Source organism: Loxodonta africana, chromosome X, assembly GCF_030014295.1.
Source record: "Loxodonta africana isolate mLoxAfr1 chromosome X, mLoxAfr1.hap2, whole genome shotgun sequence".
In the NCBI taxonomy this organism is placed as follows: Eukaryota; Metazoa; Chordata; class Mammalia; order Proboscidea; family Elephantidae; genus Loxodonta; species Loxodonta africana.
Genome location: NC_087369.1, coordinates 5,577,177 through 5,597,234, shown reverse-complemented (window position 1 = coordinate 5,597,234; position 20,058 = coordinate 5,577,177). Strand labels below are relative to the sequence as shown.

Genomic DNA, 20,058 nt, shown 5'->3' with positions numbered 1-20,058 from the left:
GGGAAATTTGCGACACAGACCATAACTGTTTAGCTTGACATCTCTTCTGCCTGAGTACCTCCTTTGGCACCATTTCGTCTAGAAAGTCTAAGCCTGTTAGCCCCACGCAGTGATTCTTTTTTATCTTTTCAGCAGGCAGGGCTGCCCGGCTGCTTTGCATACCCAATTAGGTGCCCTCCACAACTAGCACTGTTGGACCTTTAACACCTTACATGCTGTCTTGAAGGCTCACCATTGTCCACTTTATAGCCTAGAATTCCAATCACATACCTTGGAAATTTATGTTAGCATTTTTTTTTTAAAGTATGAATAATTCTCAACAACAGAAAAGAAATTTTACCCTATGACACAGTCAAGACTCCAAAATTTAGTGGTTTTCTGTTGAAATGGAGGTGATCAATCAAGTAGATAGTTCATGTTTTTAGGCATGAAAGAAAAAGTCAATAGGTCCCTAATCCTCATTTAAACCATGGGTGTTAAACTTCTGAGTGTATTTTTGGAGCTGAATTTTATCACCTGTTGACTCTTTGGTCTAACTGCATTAGCTGGTTAACTTACCGTCCACCATGTACGCTGTTTATGGAATTGGCCTACAGATAAGAATTCAAGAGGAAGGAATAGAGTTAGAAGGAAAACAATCAATACAGTTAGAAATTCTGTTTCCAAAACACACACTAGAGCTTCTAAGTCCTCTCTGCACAAAATTGAGAGATCTGAGAGCAACTTTCAGGTCACCGTTATTGCACCTCAACATAAAGAAAAAAAAAAAAAACCTCACAACTTGACCAATAAGCAACATGGCATCAGGATTGGAGGAAAATTTATTTACAACCTGGGTTATGCAGATGACACAACCTTACTTGCTGAAAGCAAAGAGGACTTGAAGCACTTACTGATGAAGATCAAAGACTACAGCCTTCAGTATGGATTACACCTCAACATAAAGAAAACAAAAATCTTCACAACTGGGCCAGTAAGCAACATCATGATAAACGGAGAAAAGATTGAAGTTGTCAAAGATTTTATTTTACTTGAATCCACAATCAAGGCCCATGGAAGCAGCAGTCAAGAAATCAAAAGACACATTGCATTGGGAAAATCTGCTGCAAAAGACCTCTTAAAAGCATTCAAAAGCAAAGATATCACTTTGAGGACTAAGGTGCCCCTGCTCCGAGCCGTGGTGTTTTCAATCACTTCATCTGCATGCAGAAGCTGGACAATGAATAAGGAAGACCAAAGAAGAATTGATGCATATGAATAAAGCTGTTGGTAAAGAATATTGAATATACCATCGACTGCCAGAAGAACGAATAAATCTGTATTGGAGGAAGTACAGCAAGATTGCTCCTTAGAAGTGAGGATGGCAAGATTTCATCTCACATACTTTGGGCATGTCATCAGGAGGGACCAATACCTAGAGAAAGACATCACATGCTTGGTAAAGTAGAGGGTCAACCAAAAAGAGGAAGACCCTCAATGACATGGATTGACACAGTGGCTGCAACAATGGGCTTAAGCATAACAATGACTGTGAGAATGGTGCAGGACCGGGCAGTGTATCTTTATTTTTTACGTAGGGTCGTTATGCTTACTGAAACCCTGGTGGCACAGTGGTTAAGAGCTCAGCTGCTAACCTATAGGTCATCAGTTCGAATCCACCAGCCACTCCTTGGAAACTCTTTTTTTCTTTCAGTACTTTAAAGCTGATACTCCACTGTCTTCTTACTTACATTGTTTCCAATGAGAAATCAGCTATCATCTGTATGTTTGTTCTCTCTGTATATAAAGCGTCTTCTTCTCTGGCTGCTTTTAAGGTTTTCTCTTTATTACTAGCTTTGGATCAATTTGATTATGGTGTGCCTTGGTGACATTTTCTTCTTGTGCCTCCTGTTTGGAATTTATTCAAATTCTTAAATATGTGGATTATAATTTTCAGCAAATTTAGAAAATGTCAGCCACTATTTTTTCAAATATTCTTATATCCCCCCTTCTCTCTCCTCTTCTTTGGTAGCACCAATTATACATACATGAGTCCACTCAAAGGAACCCTGGTGGTGCAGTGGTTAAGTGCTCGGCTGCTAACCAAAAAGTCAGTGGTTCGAACCCACCCAGCAGCTCTGAAGGAGAAAGAGCTGGTGATCTGCTCCCTCCCATAAAGATTACAGCCTAGGAAACTGTACCGGACAGTTCTACTCTGTCATATAGGGTCACTATGAGTCAGAATTGATTTGACCGCACACAATACCAAGCCCCCTTGAAGTTGACCCAGAGCTTGCCAACACTCTGTTCCATTTTGTATAGTATCTGTCAGTAACTCTTCAAATTCACTAATCTTTTCTTCTACAATGTCTAATCACCAGCTAATTCAATCCAGTGAATTTTTTCACCTAAGACATTGTGGTGTTTGTCTCTAGAAGTTTTGTTTTTGAGGCATTTCATATCTTAGGTTGCTATGATAAATTTATTTCTGACTAATTTCTAAGACATCACTATTGCAGATTAATTTCATAATGTGTCTCACACTTATTTCTCTGAAAGTTTTTCACCTCCCTCCCTCGCCCTTAATTTTTTAGGTTCACAAAATATTGCAAACAATGGTGATATTAGGCCTACCCCTTTTCTACTATTTGAAGTATATTTTACCTTTTATTTTGCATCAAATTCCATGGTTAGTGCTGCCAGAATAGTGCTGATTAATTGGGGAAGGAGTTGGCTACTGGCTGGTGGATCCACAGGCCTTATCTTTAAAAAATCAAAACCCATTACCATCGAGTCAATTGTGGCTCATAGCGACCCTATAGGACAGAGTAGAACTGCCCCATTGGGTTTCTAAGGTGCACCTGGTGGATTTGAACTGCCGACCTTTTGGTTAGCAGCTGTAGCATTTAACCACTATGCCACCAGGGTTTCCTTAAAAGCCTCAGGTATTCCTAACCTACCCAGAGGTTCCACAGGATAAAAGACCCAGTGATCTGCTCCCACAGAGATTTACAGCCTAAGAAATTCTATCGGGCTGTTCTCCTCTGTCACATGGGGTCCCTGTGAGTTAGAATCAATTCGGCGGCACACAATAACATATTTCTTCCATGGGCAGAGAAGAAGAGGGAGGGGAAAGAGGAAGAGATGGAATTAGACAGATGCTATGAAAGTAGAGAGGTCTCTGGGTCCTGTAAACTGTTTATGGTCAACTACCAAGGTAACAGTTGACCATTTGAACCCATGGTCAGTGCCATGGAAGAAAGGCCTGGCAATCTGCTTCCATAAAGATTACAGCTAAGAAAACCCTACGGAGAAGTTCTACTCTGTAGCACATGGGTTCGCCATGAGTTGAGTCCAGCCCATCCACAACAAGATGTCAATTTTTTTTCACACTCCAAAGTTTTTTTCACACTCCAAAGTTTTATTCATTTATAATGATGTAACAAAGTACATAGATACAGCTCTTTGCCACCATTGTAGATGGGATTTACCTAGCTATTTTCTTCTACTTCCCTCTTAATATTTTCATTCAGGTCAGGGAAAGAAAAGGCACAAACCAAGATTGCTTTACAAATGACTGAATGGTTACATCTTCACAGGCACTAAGAATTTTAATGACTTGTCTGGGGTTCTCTGATAAAGTATCCTCTTTTGAATCAAGGGAAAAACACAGTAATCTCAAAAGTTATTATTATTTAAAAATTCAGTTCTTCAAATAAAATTCCTTAAGAAAAGTATTGTTCCTATTATATGTTTAAAGCATTTCCTAGGAGAAAAACAGCAAGTCTTGTTTTCTGTTTCCAGGACATTTTCCTTCTCAGTTTCTTTTTAGGACTTCCTTTTCATGCTATTCTTTGTAAATGCTTTTTAAAAATTCCTTTAAAAGTAATTTAAAGGAAAGATAACCACGCATCTCGCATTGCCAGGTCTTCTGTTCTCTGCCATTTCTCTCTAGCACAGGCTAGAAATGGACACTCTTAGGTTGAAACAAGTTTGGGCTGCTAGGTTCATACGATTATTGTCTTAGTCATCTAGCGCTGCTATAACAGAAATACCACAAGTAGATGGCTTTAACAAAGAGAAGTTTATTCTCTCACAGTCTTCAAGGCTAGACGTCCAAATTCAGGGCGTCAGCTCCACAAGAAGGCTTTCTCTCTCTGTCCACTTTAGAGGAAGGTCCTTGTCGTCCATCCTCCCCTGGACTAGGAGCTTCTCAGCACAGGAACCTCAGGGCCAAAGGACACGCTCTCCTCCTGGCATTGCTTTCTTGGTGGTATGAGGTCCCCATGGCAGACGTCAAATTTAACTTACAGAATTTGTAAAAATGGAATTGAATCTCAGTCCTCTTTCTCAGCTCTGGAGAAGGGCATCTTTTTATTTCTGCTGCATGTTTGTTTTAAACTGCAATTCCCAAAACTCTGCGAAGACTCAATGGTTTTCTCTTTCTTTTTCTTTTCCAAACTCATCCACTGGAGTTTCTTAGTCCTTGCCCAACAAGTTCATCTACATTTCCCGGAGGCAATTAGAGCCCTAATTAAGCTCACAAGAGCCTGCAGTCCTATAAAAACTAAATAATTAAAAGATCTGCAGAACCAAAGGCAGCAAGGATGCAACTATACGAACACACACCTGTCCACTGTACAAAGGCAGCATAAGGTGTCCACAGCCCATGGGGAACAAGTCTAAACCGGGAAAAGGAGAGAGGGGAGAAGCTACCAGATAAGGGCCGTAAAAAATTGTGATGATCTTTCAAAATGCTGTTGTTGTGGGGTGCTGGCAAGTCGGTTCTGACTCCTAGTGAAACCCTACGTACAACAGAACAAAACACTGTCATTGTTATGTTTTAGCCCATTGTTTCAGCCACTGTGTCAATCCATCTCATTGAGGGTCTTTTTCTTTTTCGCTGACCCTCTATTTACCAAGCATGATGTCCTTCCCTAGGGACTGGTCCTTCCTGATAATATGTCCAAAGTATGTGAGACAGTCTTGCTATTCTTGCTTCTAAGGAGCATTCTGGCTGTACTTCTTCCAAGACAGATTTGTTCTTTCTTCTGGCAGTCCATGGTATATTCCATATTCTTCACCAACACCACATTTGAAAGGCATCAATTCTCCCTTGATTTTCCTTATTCATTGTCCAGCTTTCATATGCATATGAGGATACTGAAAACGCCATGGCTTGAGTCAGGCGCACCTGAGTCTTCAAGGTGCCATCTTTGCTTTTCAACACTTTAAAGAGGTCTTTTACAGCAGATTTGCCTAATGCAATGAGTCGTTTGATTCTTGACTGCTGCTTCCATGGGCATTGATCCTTTAGTGTAAATCTCTTCAATCAATTAATCACCTTAACCACATACTAAAGTGTCTGGAAGGAAACCCAGAATCAGCAATTCAACCTCTTCTTTATCTGTTAGTTTCCTTTTCTCTGACTGTGCAGAAGCTCTGCAGAGAAGCACAGAGGGTCCTACTTCAGGATCCAACGTCACCTGACTTTGAACATGTGACTCATGACTTCTTTCTATGGCCCTGGTGTTGCTCTTAGCTGCCATTGAGTCGGCTCTGACTCATGGGGACCTTATGTGTAACAGAACAAAATGTTGCCCATTCTTGCGCCATCTTTATGATCGTTGGTATGTTTGAGTCCATTGTTGAGGCCACTGTGTCTATTCATCTCCTGGAGGGTTTTCCTCCTTTTTACTTGCCCTCCACTTAACCAACCATGATGTCTTTTTCTAGTAATTGGTCCCTACATATACACCTTGCTGCTACTTGCCATTGAATGAATGAACTACTCATGGAGACCTTGTGTGTAACAGAATGAAACAGGGCCCAATCCCATGCCATCTTCATATTGCTGATGTCTTTGAGTCCATTGTTGTGGCCATTGTGTTAATCCATCTCACGGACGGTTTCCCTCATATTCACTGCCCTTCTACTTTACCCAACATGATGTCTTTTTCTAGAAATTGGTCTTTCCTGATGATGTGTCCAAAGTAAGAGAAACGAAGTCTCACCATCCTCACTTCTAAAGGACATTCTGGTTGTACTTCTCCGAGACTGATTTGTTCGTTCTTCTGGCAGTCCACGTTATATCCAATATTCTTGGCCAACACCACAATTCTTAAGCATCAGTTCACTCTGGGTCTTCTTTTTCCATTGTCCAGCTATCACGTGGGGTCACCACGAGTCGGAATCAACTCAACAGCAGCCAGTTTCTTTGCCATTGGACCTGTGATGTCGCAGTGAGGCAATTCCTCATTTTGACCTCTTCCTTGAATAAAACATCTCCCAAGTTGTTTTCATCAAAGCACTCCCAGACATTCAGTCTTCTTATACAGAACCATTTTTAAAAACTCTGACATACACGTTCTCTCTCAAAGGCCTCTCTGGGGTCTTCACCGAAGTGCAATTGGGGTAAGACTACAAAGCCATACTTTAGGAAACATCATGCAATGAATCATCTCTTAAATTGGAATTTTCCTTAGTTGAAAGAGAAATGCTGAGGATGCTAACCAAAAGGTCAGCAGTTCAAATCCACCAGCTGCACTTGGAAACATTATGGGGCGGTTCTACTGTGTCCTATAGGATCACTAGGAGTCAGAATCGACTCAATGGCAAAGGGCTTGGTTTTTTTATTTTACCACAATATGAGGAGCCTCTGTGGTGTAGTGGTTAAGCACTCAGTGCTAACCAAAGAGTAGGCTGTTTGAACCCATCCGCCTCGGGAGAAAAATGTGGCAGTCTGCTTCCATAAAGATTTACAGCCTTGGACCCCCTATGGGGCAATTCTACTCTGTCTTATAGGGTCGCTATCAGTTGGCATCAACTCAACACTAATGAGTTTTTTGGTTTTGTCACAGTATTGTACATTTTAATGACTACACCTGAATTCCAACATATACTAAAAGAAACCAAACGCATTGCTGTCTAATGGATTCTGACTCATGGCGACCCCATGTGTTTTACAGAACAGGACTGAGCTCCACAGGGTTTTCTTGACTATAATTTTTATGGAACCAGGTTGCCAGGCTTTTCTTCTGCAGTACCCCGGGACTGACCTTTCGGTTAGTAGACAAGTGCAAACTGCTTGTACCACCTGGGCACAGTGTGTGAAAACAATGTGGTAAAAAAAAACCCACTGCCGTGGAGTTGATTCCAACTCATAGCGACCCTATAGGACAGAGTAGAACTGCCTCATAGGGTTTCCAAGGAGCGGATGGTGGATTCTAACTGTTGACCTTTTGGTTAGCAATCAGGCCTTTAACCACTGAACCTCCAGGGCTCCACCCATACACATACATCTTAAAAATAGGATATAGACAGTGAAATAAAAGCTCAAGAAAATATCCTGTTTTTATGTTTGTATCACTCTGTTGTGAATTTGGGGTGGTGAAGGAGAAGGACAGGGAGAGTTGGATGAGTCTTTGCCCAAGGAGATTTCATGACAACAGCTTCTCAAATGGGAATAGTTCCTGATGACTAATATTTTATCTGCCTCGGGGTAGCATACAGTTCATGAATTCGACTTAAGTTGACACTGTAGGAAAACGACATTCTCTTTATACCAGGGACAAGAATTCTGTCTTCTGTGAGTTATAAACTGGAAAACAACTAGTTTTCCTGTCAGGGAGTAACATCAGGTGAATGCCCACAAAACACCACAGAGCCAATACCAAATCGCAGTGAAGGTCGCCAAGAACAAGGAGGTTATATTTGTGTTCAGTATGAGAAATCTAACCCCTTTTGAAATAAAATCCTTCTGCATTGAAGACAATCAAAAAGTTGCTCTTCTGGGGAAAAGCAGCAATTTCTCCATCGAGGTAGCTGGACAGAGCAATGAGTACTTAAAACTGAAAGGAACAAAGGATCTGGTGAGCTTGGGACAGTAATGGGTATTTAAAATTGAAACAAAAATGATAATAAAGAGGAAAATTTTTGAAGCTGATGTCTGCTGGTTACTTTATTGTTGTTGTTGTAAAAATGTAATTAACACATCATACATCAATGCAACATTTTTCACATGTACATTTCAGTGATACAAATTGTATCAATTCTATTATGCAACCAACACCCAAATCCATGGCCAAATTTCCCCGCACCATGAACGGCAACTCACTGCCTCCCAGACAATGACTCTCTGTTCTCCCCTTTCCTCCCATCCCTGAGAACCACTGTTAAACTCTGATCTCTGTGCACTTGCCTTTTCTAGGTATTTCACACAAGTGAGATCATACAGGAGCCCTGGTAGTGCAGTGGTTAAGAGCTCAACTGCTAACCAAAAGGTCAGCAGTTTGAATCCACCAGCTGCTCCTTGGAAACCCTATGGGGCGGTTCTACTCTGTTCTACAGGATCACTATGAGTCGGAATCAACTTGACATCAGTGGGAAAAATAAAAAAGGAAGATCATACAATATCTGTCCCTTTGCTGATGGTTATTTTTTAAAGTATGACTATAAAAATGGAATATTTAAAATCAAAATACAGAAAGTGGAAAATGAAGCTCAAATATCCTAGTTCTCTGATGAGGGGGCTATAAGTAGAGAGCAATACATGCCTTAAGCCAACAGTCTACACTTACAATCGTAGGCAAACTATAAATTCTAACGTCCCATAATCTCATGGTCTCTGGGTGGTGCAAACAGTTAAGCGCTCAGCTGCTAAATGAAAGGCTAGTGGTTCAAACCCACTCAGAAGTACCCTGGAAGAAAGGCCTGATAATCTACTTCAAAAAAAACCAGCCATTGAAAACCCTACAGAGCACCGTTCTACTCTCTGAAACACACAGGGTTGCCACGAGTCAGTGTAGGGTATGTCTTAATCCAATCACTTTGAGGTATAGAAGAGCACATTAGCCAGAGAAGAAGGCAGACACAGGTGGAAGACCCAAGTTATCTGAAGACTCAAAGGCAGACCAGTCTATAAGCCCAGGATCTCCAACGACAGCCAGCTAGAGAAACTGAGACAAGGACCTTCTCCCAGAGCGGACAGAGAGAGAGCCTTCCCCTAGAGCCAGTGCCCTCAATTCAGCCTCAGCGAGATGGACTGACACAGTGGATACAATAATGGGCTCAAACATAGTGTTATGGATTGAATTGTGTCCCTGAAAAATGGGTGTCAACTTAGCAGTTGACAGTATTGTGTGGCTGTCCACCATTTCATGATCTGATATGATTATCCTGTGTGTTGTAAATTCTAACCTCTATGATGTTAATGAGGCAGGATTACAGGCAGTTATGTTAATGAGGCAGGACTCAATCTAGAGTATTAGGTTGTATCTTGAGTCAATCTCTTTTGAGATATAAAAGACAGAATCAAGCAAAGAGGAGAGGGACCCCCCTACCACCGAGAAAGAAGAGCCAGGAGTGGAGTGAAATCCTTCCACTGAGGAGCTCCTCGACCTGGGAAGATTGATGAGAAGAACCTTCCTCCAGAGCCAACAGAGAGAGAAAGCCTTCCCCTGGAGCTGGCACCCTGAGTTTGGACTTCTAGCCTCCTAGACTGTGAGAGAAAAAATTTCTGTTTGTTGAAGCCATTCACTTGTGGTATTTCTGCTATAGCTGCACTGGATCACCAAGACACATAGCAAAGTTTATGAGGATGGAGCAGGACCAGGCAGTGTTTCATTCTGTTGTACATAGGGTCCCTATGTTTCAGAACCAACTCAACAGCACCTAACAACAACAGCCTCCAGAACTGTGAGAAAATTAATATCTGTTCATTAAAGCAACCCATTTGTGGCATTTCTGTTATAGCAGCACTGGGAGACTAAGACAGGAAAGAAAAATGGAGGGAAAATAAAAGAGAGGGAGAGAGACGGGGAAGGGAGAATAGAGCAGAGAGAAGATATCACTGAAGAGAAAGGTTCATCAGCTTTACCCTAGAAGTCAGTGTAGCGTCCCCACGTGGTGGCCTACCATAAGGTGCAGAATCAGACATGGACCTGGTTTCCATGGAGCTTGAAACGTCCTCTGACTTCTCCTAAAGCCCATTGTGAGTCCCAGCCACTACATGAACTTGGGACCAGCTGTTCTCTACAGTGAACCAAACCCACTGCCATCGAGTCGATTCAGACTCATAGCAACCCTATAGGACAGAGTACACTGTCCCATAGGATTTCCCCAAGAAGCCCCTAGGGGATTCAAACTTCTAGCCTTTTGATTAACAGCCAAACGCTTAACCACTGCGCCACCAGGGTTCCATTCTCTACACTACAGCTAACTTATTCAGATCCTTTTAGCAGCAAAAATCTTTTTTTTTTTTTTTAATTTCAAACAAAAGCTTAGATGGCTGTCTAAGGTGAAAACTGTACTATTTATATGTTATAAATTAAATTCATGAGAACAATGGGGGCTGTTTTACATAACAAAGCAAAATGGCAATGGGGCATTAGGAAGGATTTGTAGGTTCTTAGCAGATGGAGCCTCCATAGTGTTTGTCTTTGTGGAAAGGGTGGCGTGGGGGTGTTAATGCTATTAAGAAAGTTTGTTTCATGGGGAAAATAGCTGCAAGTAATATTCTCATGGAACACCTTGTGTGGTGAAGGCAGTCAGCAATTAAATTGTTCCCTAAGCTTAAGGAAGAATGGTAAAAAGTTTTTTGGGTTTTTTTTCCCAAGATAAATCACCGACAATATTCAAATATGGCTCACCTTCTTGAGCATTGAGGTCTTATAAAGAATATGAGTTTAAACTGACCATGTAAATATAGTTAACACTGTAAACTGCAGTTAATGGAAAGCACAGGTGAGAACGTGAATGGGCAGAGAGTCTAAATGAACGGCAATGAAACAATATGGGTAGAGAATTAATTTTCTCACAGTTCAGGAAGCTAAAGGTCCAAATTCAGGGAGGTGGTGGCACGATGCGAAGTGTGTGACCAATGTCATCCAGCTGTTCTTGTAGAAATCGTGATTGGACATATCTTTGGTTGTGTATATTGGCCACAGAAAATAAATATTTTTTTAATTGCTCATCTTCTTTAAATGAAGACAACGGATAAGCGAAGTGACCCCTCAGGGTTCAAATCTTTACTATTCAGCTGGAAAGGTTCCTCAGTTCTTCTGGAGAGCTCCAACCATATCGTTAAAATAACCATGCAGTCTTCTTGTAGTCACACTCAGTTTCAAATGGTAAGATGTATCTGGTTTTGGATTTGAAGGCTATGTGTCTTAGTATCCGGTGCTGTTATAACAGAAAATACCACAAGGGGATGGCTTTATCAAACAGGAGTTTATTGTCTCACAGTCTAGGAGGTTAGAGGTCCAAGTTCAAGATGCCAGCTCCAGGGGAAGGCTTTCTCTCTCTGTGTTGATTCTGGGGGAAGGTCTTTGTCATCAGTCTTCCCCTGGTCTAGGAGCTTCTCAGCGCAGGGACCCTGGGTCCAAAGGACATGCAATTCTCCTGGCTCCAGTTTCTTGGTGGTGTGAGGTCCCCCGTCTCTCTGCTCACTTCCCTGTTTTATATCTCAAAAGAGATTGATTTAAGACACAACCTGATCTTACAGATTGAGTCCTGCCTTATTAACATAACTGCCACTAAGCCCACTTCATTAACATCTTAGAGGTAGGATTTACAATGCATAGGAAAACCACATCAGATGGCAAAATGGTGGACAATCACACAATACTGGGAATCATAGCCTAGCCTCGTTGACTTATATTTTTGGGGGACACAAATCAATCCATTAACACTACGTGAGCCCAAACGATCTGGGTTGGATTCCCAACCAAGGCACCTCATGCAAAGCTACCACCCATCTCAGTGAAGGTTTGCGTGTTACCAGGATACTGAACAGGTTCCAGCAAAGCTTCCAGGCTGAGAGGGACTAGGAAGAAAGGCCTGGCAATCTACTTCTGAAAATTAGCCAGCGGAAACCCTATGGATAGCAATGGTCCCATCAAAAACTGATCACGGATATGGCACAGAACCAGCCAATGTTCTATACTGTTGTTTGCATGGGGTCACCATGAGCTGGGAGCCAACCCAACAGCAGATAAGCACAATGACAGAGTTATGAAACCAGAACCTAAACTGACATAGTTTGACTTCAAGCTCTATGCTCTTGCTTATCTAGGAAATGTGTCTATTTGAATCCTAGTGATTCCACATGAAAAACACTGATGTATACAAACAACACGGAACTCAAAAGCATTCTTAAAAAGATTTTTGTAACCCTTGTTTAGATGCCAATAGCATCATTGCTTTGTAAATCAAGAATATTCCCGTTATTACTCACTAATACTTCCTCTGCTTCCTTTAAAATTTGTACAGCTTTGCTTTTGTTGAGTTCAGAGAAAAACAGCGATAAGATACAACAACAGTAAAAATCAGCTGAATGATAAATAACACAGTTGTTGTTGTTAGGTGCTGTCGAGTCAGTTCTGGCTCATAGAGGCCCCATGCACAATAGAACGAAACACTGCCTGGTCCTACGCCATCCTTACAATCGTTGTTATACTTGAGCCCATTGTTGCAGCCACTGTGTCAATCCACCTCATTGAGGGTCTTCCTCTTTTCCGCTGACCCTGTACTCTGCCAAGCATGATGTCCTTCTCCAGGGACTGATCCCTCCTGACAACATGTCCAAAGTATGTAAGACACAGTCTCGCCATCCTTGCTTCTAAGGAGCATCCTGGTTGTACTTCCTCTAAGACAGATTTGTGCGTTCTTTTGGCAGTCCGTGGTATATTCAATCTTCTTTGCCAACACCACAATTCAAAGGCGTCAACTCTTCTTCCATCTTCCTTATTCATTGTCCAGCTTTCACCTGCATATGAGGTGACTGAAAATGCCATGGCTTGGGTCAGATGCACCTTAGTCCTTAAAGTAACATTTCACCTTTTAACACTTTAAAGGGGTTTTTTGCAGCAGATTTGCCCAATGCAATGTGTCTTTTAATTTCTTGACTGCTGCTTCCATGGGTGTTGATGGTGAATCCAAGTAAAATGAAATCCTTGACAACTTCAGTCTTTTCTCCATTTATCGTGATGTTGCTCATTGGTCCAGTTGTGAGGATTTTTGTTTTCTTGATGTTGAGGTGCAATCCATACTGAAGGCTGTAGTCTTTGATCTTCATCCATAAGTGCTTCAAGTCCTCTTCACTTTCAGCAAGCAAGGTTGTGTCATCTGCATGTCCAAGGTTGTTAACAAGTCTGCCCCCAATCCTGATGCCCAGTTCTTCTTCACATAATCCAGCTTCTCAGCACACAGATTAAATAGGTATGGTGAAAGGATACAACCTTGCTGCACACATTTTCCAAGTTTAAACCACAGAGTATCCTCTGGTTCTGTTATGTACTACGCTTATAACGAAATTTCTTTGCCCAAATGTAGGAAGAAAATCCGTCCAGTAAAAGAGAGACACAATTAACACAAGAAAAGGAAACCACTTAGTGATGAGCCAGCCACCCATCTATTGTACAGAGACCTTCATCTGAAATGTCGTAGTTGTACCTGAAGCTTTAATGGCCATCTCGACCAATCACCGAACTACACCTGCAGAAAGCCACAGCTAGCCTACTAAACATGCTGCAAAACACTGAAAATGTTCAATCTTTACAGTAACATTCCAGCGCAGAAGTAAAAGCCCTCATTTTTACCACCAAAAAAAAACCTGTTACCGATTCCGACTCCCAGTGACCCCATAGGACAGAGTTTCCAAGGAGCGCCTGGTGGATTCGAACTGCAGACCTTTTGGTTAGCAGTTGCAGCACTTAACCACTACGCCACCAGGGTTTCCATCTTTAGCACAGGAACGGTTCAATTGCCACCGTTTCACACCAGCTACACGTTGTTTTTTTTTTTTTTACACCTTGTAGTTCTTGCACCTGTCCTCCCGTGTAAAGAGCTGAGTGATTCTGGAAGCTCCTTAATCATCTCACATAATTTCTGTCCTTTAATGTAAGCATTTCTACATCCAGTATCTTTTACTTCTGTACGATTTACGGCCTGCGACACCACAGCTGACCGGTAAGTTGCAGATGGCCACCATGCTTCCAGTAGTAGAAACTATTTGTAGATGTTCAGAAGTATGAATATATAAAAATCTTACTGAAAAAGGAAGGCCAAAGAAGAATTGACACATTTGAATTGTGGGGTTGACGGAGAATATTGACTATATACCATGGACTGCCTGAAGAATAAACAAATCTGTGTTGGGACGCGTAGAGCCAGAATGCTCCTTAGAGCAAGGATGACGAGGTTTTCTCTCAGGTATTTTGAACATGCTATCAGGAGGCACCAGTCCCTGGAGAAGGACATCATGCTTGGTAAAGTAGAGGGTCAGCAAAAGAGAGGAAGACCCTCCATGAGATGGATTGACACAGTGGCTGCAATGATGGGCTCAAGCATAACAATGAGTGTGAAAATGGCGCAGGACCAGGCAACGTATCGTTGGCTCATTACGGGTCAGGACTGACTCAATGGCACTGAACAAAAACAACTGAAAGACAAACGTGATCATTGGCTGTCCTGTGACTAGCTAAAAACCAGAATTTCACTTTATTAACCAACTTCTACCTCCTCATCAAGAAACAAGGCTATGTTTTCCTGTAATTTTTAAATGTTTACAAGAACAGGCTCGTTACTTTCTTGTGAAATTTTTCATAATGGGTATATAATTTTCCAAAATGCATTCTTTTTTAAAAATCTCTAAAAGATTAAAAATTCACTAGTTCATTTTTGATCATCGACCCTGCCTTCCAGAGACTTCAGCCACTTGAAGCACAGGACAGAATTTCTAAACCATGAACTAGGACAAAGAATACAGATGAACTGTTTAAATTCCAAACGCCAAACACCTCCTTATAAATAATCATTTCGGAAACCCGTCAAAGCTGACAGGAACAATTAAGTAGCAATAAAAGCTGAAATCACCTGAAATCTGGGGGGACCGTGAGATCAAAGGCAACAGCATCCTTTTCTCCATCCTTTTGAAACCAGACTCCAGCGACCTTTGAAGAAAAAATAATTCGGCCCAAAGAGAGACCAAGCCTGGTTTATTTGCTCTGAAAACAAGCACTCCCTGTCACACTGGGTGAATCGGGTCATGTTTCTGTCCCCTTTACACCGTCCAAACAGTGAATAAAGAGAAACCAGTGTTTTTGAGCCATGAGATCAGGAGAAGCGGGAACAACACCTGTCTTAAGTGTTCTGGTTAGAATCAGTTTTCAGAAACAGCATCTCAAGCACCTAGGGATGGAAAGAGCGAGGACATCAAACTTTCTGAGAATAAAGAAAGGCCTAGTGAGAGGTTGGAGCCCTGGTGGTACAGTGGTCAAGAGCTCAGGCTGCTAACCAAAAGGAAGGCAGTTTGAATCCACCAGGCGCTCCTTAGAAATCCTATGGGGCAGTTCTACTCTGTCCTATAGGGTCGCAATGAGCCGTGGAATCGACTTGACGGCAACGGGTTTGGTTTGTTTTTTGGCTTCGAGTGAGAGGTTAGAATCTCCTTTTAAAGGGTATGTCTAGTGACTTTCTTTGTAGGCTGTGAACTCTTAAGGCAGGACCTGATACTGTGGCGTCATTCAGGGGTGCAGGAGGTGCGGACCACACCAGGTGACACTATCAGAGGGGTGACATTAAAATTATCGTCTATAAAATTTTTGTGCAGTGTTTCAGCAGAAATTTATTGTTTTTTATAAAAATACTCCTGTGGTTAGTTAAAGCAACAAAAACGTTTTTCTTAAGCCCAGTTTACATGCATCAGTATACGTACAAGTCTAAAACTCTATGCTAATTTACTTTTAGAAACTTCTAACGCATTTTGGAGCCCCAGTGACGCAGTGGTTAAGAGCTACAGCTGCTAGGCTGCTAGCCAAAAGGTCGGCAGTTCAAATCCTCCAGGCACTCCTTGGAAACCCTCTGGGGCAGTTTTACTGTGTCCTATAGGGTCACTGTGAGTCAGAATCAACTCAGCGGCAATGAGTTTGGGTTTGGCTCTTGGTTTAATGCACTCCAAGGGGAGCTGTCATTATTATCCAATTACAATGATGCCTTGAATCACATGGTTTTGCCTGCATGTACTACAAGGTTTTTTTTTTGTTTTGTTGGGTTTACTTACAAGTTCGCACTGTTTTCATTGCTGCCAGTGTTTTTAGTCAACTGATTTTGTTAAATTTTCTGGTGCTGTACCTACCATATTGTAATAATTCATATTTATGAACCTATATCAATAATTTTTTTGAGAATGAAGTACTAACTAAAAGAAAAGAAGGAGTGATATACGGGAATTAGAGTTACTAGTGACGTTAGTACAAAACACATTAATAAGGGTTCTGTTGGTTAATTTTCCAAAAGGAGACAGCCAGGCCTTTCTTCCGAGACACCTCTGGATGGACTCAAACCTCCAACGTTTTGGTTAGCAGTTAAGTGTGTACACCGTTTGATATATAGACTATAAATACACAGATACACTGTCATGGATTAAAGTGTTCCCCACCCCCACACAAAATGCGTGTATCAATTTGGCTGGGCCATGATTCCCAGTATTGCAGGGTCATCCTCCATTTTGTGATTGTAATTTAATGAGGAATAGGGTGGGATTGTAACACCACCCTTACCCAGGTCACCTCCCTGATCCAACGTAAAGGGAGTTTTCCTGGGGTATGGTCAGCACCACCTTTTATCTCTCAAGAGATAAAAGGAAAGGGAAGCTGGCAGAGACTTGGGGGCCTCAGGCCACCAAGAAAGCAGTGCAGGGAGCGCAGTGTGTCTTTGGACCCAGGTTTCCTTCGTGGACAATCTCCTAAGGCAGGGAAGATTGATGACAATGACCTTTTCACAGAGCTGACAGAGAAAGACTTACCCTGGAGCTAACACCCAGAATTTGGACTTTTAGCCTACTTTACCGTGAAGAAATACATTTCTCTTTGTTAAAGATATCCACTTGTGATATTTCTAGTACAGTGGCACGAGATGACTAAGACAGGTATGTAAACAAACATAAAAAAAAAATTTGTAAGTCAACCACAACTCATGATGACCCAATATGTGTGAGAATAGAGTTGTGCTCCGTGGGTTTTCAATGGCTGATTTTTTCGAAGAAGGTCACCGGGCATTTCTTCTGAGGCATCTCTGGGTGGACTCGAACTGCCCCTCTTTCAGTTAGCAACTGAGTGTGTTCACCATTTGCTCCACCCAGGGACTCCACCTTAAAAATACCCTCTATTTAAAAAAAAAAAAAAAGCACATTACCTAGGAGTCCACCAAGAGGCACCTTGGAAGAAGGGCCTGGCTCTCTGCTTCTGAAAAATCAGCCACTGAAAACCCCATGGAGCACAGTTCTACTCTGACACACATAGGGGTGCCATGAGTTGGAGTCAACTCGATGGCAACTGGTTTTGTTTGTTTGTTTTTTGATTGGTTACCTAAGCGAGAGAATCACAGAAACGAAAACTTCCTTCCATTATAGCTCTGCGTCTCTTTGGTTCTTTTTACTTATTTATTCATTAAATTTAGCAAAACTGTTCTGGATTTTAACACTTGACCCAGTATATTTAAAAGCTAGCAATTATTTTTTTTAAGCATCATTTTGAAGGGTACAATTATTTTATGCATCCAGCTTTTTCCCGGTTTAGAGACCTCAATACTAAAAGACAAAGTATCCTTATTCTTGATACTTTCTTCCTCCTGTGAAGTTTGGTAACTTGTTGACCTTTGCAAGAGCCTGCATCGCACCTGCACTGACATATTTCAAAAACGCAGTTTGCAGCAAAGAACAAACCCCCCTGTCCTGGGTGGCCTCTGGGAAGTTTTTAAACATCTTCGTCTCCTGTTTGGAATAAATGAAAGTTCCGGCAGGGAGAAGACAGGCTACTGAAAAGGTCAAGAAAAAAATATTACAATATGGTTAGAACTAAGTGTTTTTCGCTTTTCTGTTGTAGCTTTGGGAAAACAGCTTCCATGTTTATGACTCTGAACTTATGGCAGAGAATATAAAAATGTCAACCTGAGTTTCCTCGTTTAAATAAACACATCTCTTCTGCAGGAAGAAGAGATGGGCTGAGAAGTACACATCCAGGCCACAAGTGATGCAGACGAGAAACCATGGACTGAGGGGGCTGTGGCCATTCAGTGGTAGACCCATCACCCTCCACACAGGAGACCTAGGTTCAATTCTTGGCCAGTGCACCTCATGCGTGGCCACCGCCCATCTGTCAGTGGACGCTTGCATGCTGCTAGGATGCTGAACAGGTTTCAGACTAAGCCTAGGAAGAAAGGCCCAGTGATCTACTTCTGAAAATCAGCAAATGAAAACCCTATGAGTCACAATGGTCCAATCTGCAACCAATCGTGCAGATGGTGCAGGGCGGGCAGCATTGTATTCTGTTGTGCATGGGGTCACCATGAGTCACGGTCGACTTGACAGCAGGTCACCAGGCCTTTCTTCCAAGTCATCTCTGGGTAGACTTGAACTTCTAACCTTTTGGTTAGCAGCCCAGTGCTTAACTGTTTGCATCACCCACTGACTCCATAATGCATATATAGACAGACACATGCAGTCCCAGTGGCACAGTGGCAAAGAGCTCAGCTGCTAACCAAAAGGTCAGCAGTTAGAATCCACCAGCTGCTCCTTGGAAACCCTATGTGGCAGTTCTACTCTGTCCTGTGGGGTCGCTGTGAGTTGGAATCAACTTGACAGCAATGGGTATATATATGTTCAGGGAGAGAGAAAGAATATGAGAATCATAAAGTTGTTAAATAAAGATAACAGCTGAATATTAGTAAAAGCATATGAGATACACTACATTATTCTTGCAACAGCAACTATGTTTAAAATTGTATCCAGATAAATTGTTACAACAAAGCAACAACACATCTCAGAAACAATTTTGCTGGTCTCCACCTCACTTAAAATTTCAGCACATCTACCTTATTGGGGAACACATCAGTTGGGGGCTCCCCAGATGGCTGCCATCATGGGATGCCTTGGTACCTATGAATCTTGTAACCCCAAAACTCTATGGCTCTCTCAATAGTACCCTGAACCATCCACCCACAAAACCCACATGTGTTTTCCAATTCCCTCCTCAATTATGATTTAGCCTTCTAAATTTCAGGACGGATTTTTCCAGAGACACTGAGATTTCACTCAGTGCTTAACTCAATGTTTACCCCATACATTAACAGAAACAACTGCTCTTAAAACCATCCGTATGTATTTTAGAAACTCACTATTAGAAGAAGGGGCAAGGATATGAAAAGAAGAACTCCATGAAACCGTCCTCCAGGACTACAAAACAAAAAATAATACATGCGAGGAACGTGCTTCTTAGTTCAAGCAGATACACGAGACCAAACAGGCAGCTCCTGTGCAAAAGCAGGGTGAGAAGAAGGCAGGAAGGACAGGAACCAGACAAACAGACACAGGGAACCCGGGGTGGAAAGGGGGAGCATGCTGACACATTGTAGGGACTGCAACTAATGTCACAAAACAATGTGTGTATAAATTTTTGAACGAGAGGTTAATAGGAACTATAAACTTTCACCTACAGCACAATGAAAAAAAAAACTTCCGTTTTTTCTAAATTGAGAAGTTTCACTATACTTTCATCATTACCATTTAAATAGAAATCATTTTAAATAGACATTCCCCCAAGTTTCAGCTTCTAACTTTTTCTCCCCATGTGAAACACTCGTGCTGTTTTGGGGGGGATTTTTTGTTTTCTGGGTTTATTTGTTTCATGTTCTTTACATTCTGAGGGTAGAGATTACCTGAGAAAGTTACAGCACCTGCCTAATGAACGTTTAGCATTTCACTATACATACTCTACATTTTTACTATAATATTCTAGGGTCGCTATGAGTCGGAATTGCCTCGACGGCACTGGGGTTTTTTTTACTATACATTTTTACTATAATATAGCCTGTGGCTATTTCCTTTTTTCCAAATGCACCTTTTTTTTTAAGCAACAGAAAGAATTCCTAGTAGTTTGCAATTAGTAAACTAAAAAATAAAATTGCAAAGCAGGCTCCTACATAGACATTTTCATTCTGCTAAATCACACCATCTTATTTTCTACCATGTCCACTTGGCCTCTAAATAGGAAATACTTTTTGATATTGACGTATCTAAATCCC

The 20,058-nt window shown here is 41.6% G+C and overlaps 1 protein-coding gene across 2 annotated transcripts in view; it reads right to left on the bottom strand.

The window, feature by feature from the left end:
- LOC111747943 (protein kinase cAMP-dependent X-linked catalytic subunit) overlaps positions 1 to 20,058 on the bottom strand; it is a 131,497-nt gene that overhangs the window by 13,884 nt on the left and 97,555 nt on the right. The window lies entirely within an intron of this gene.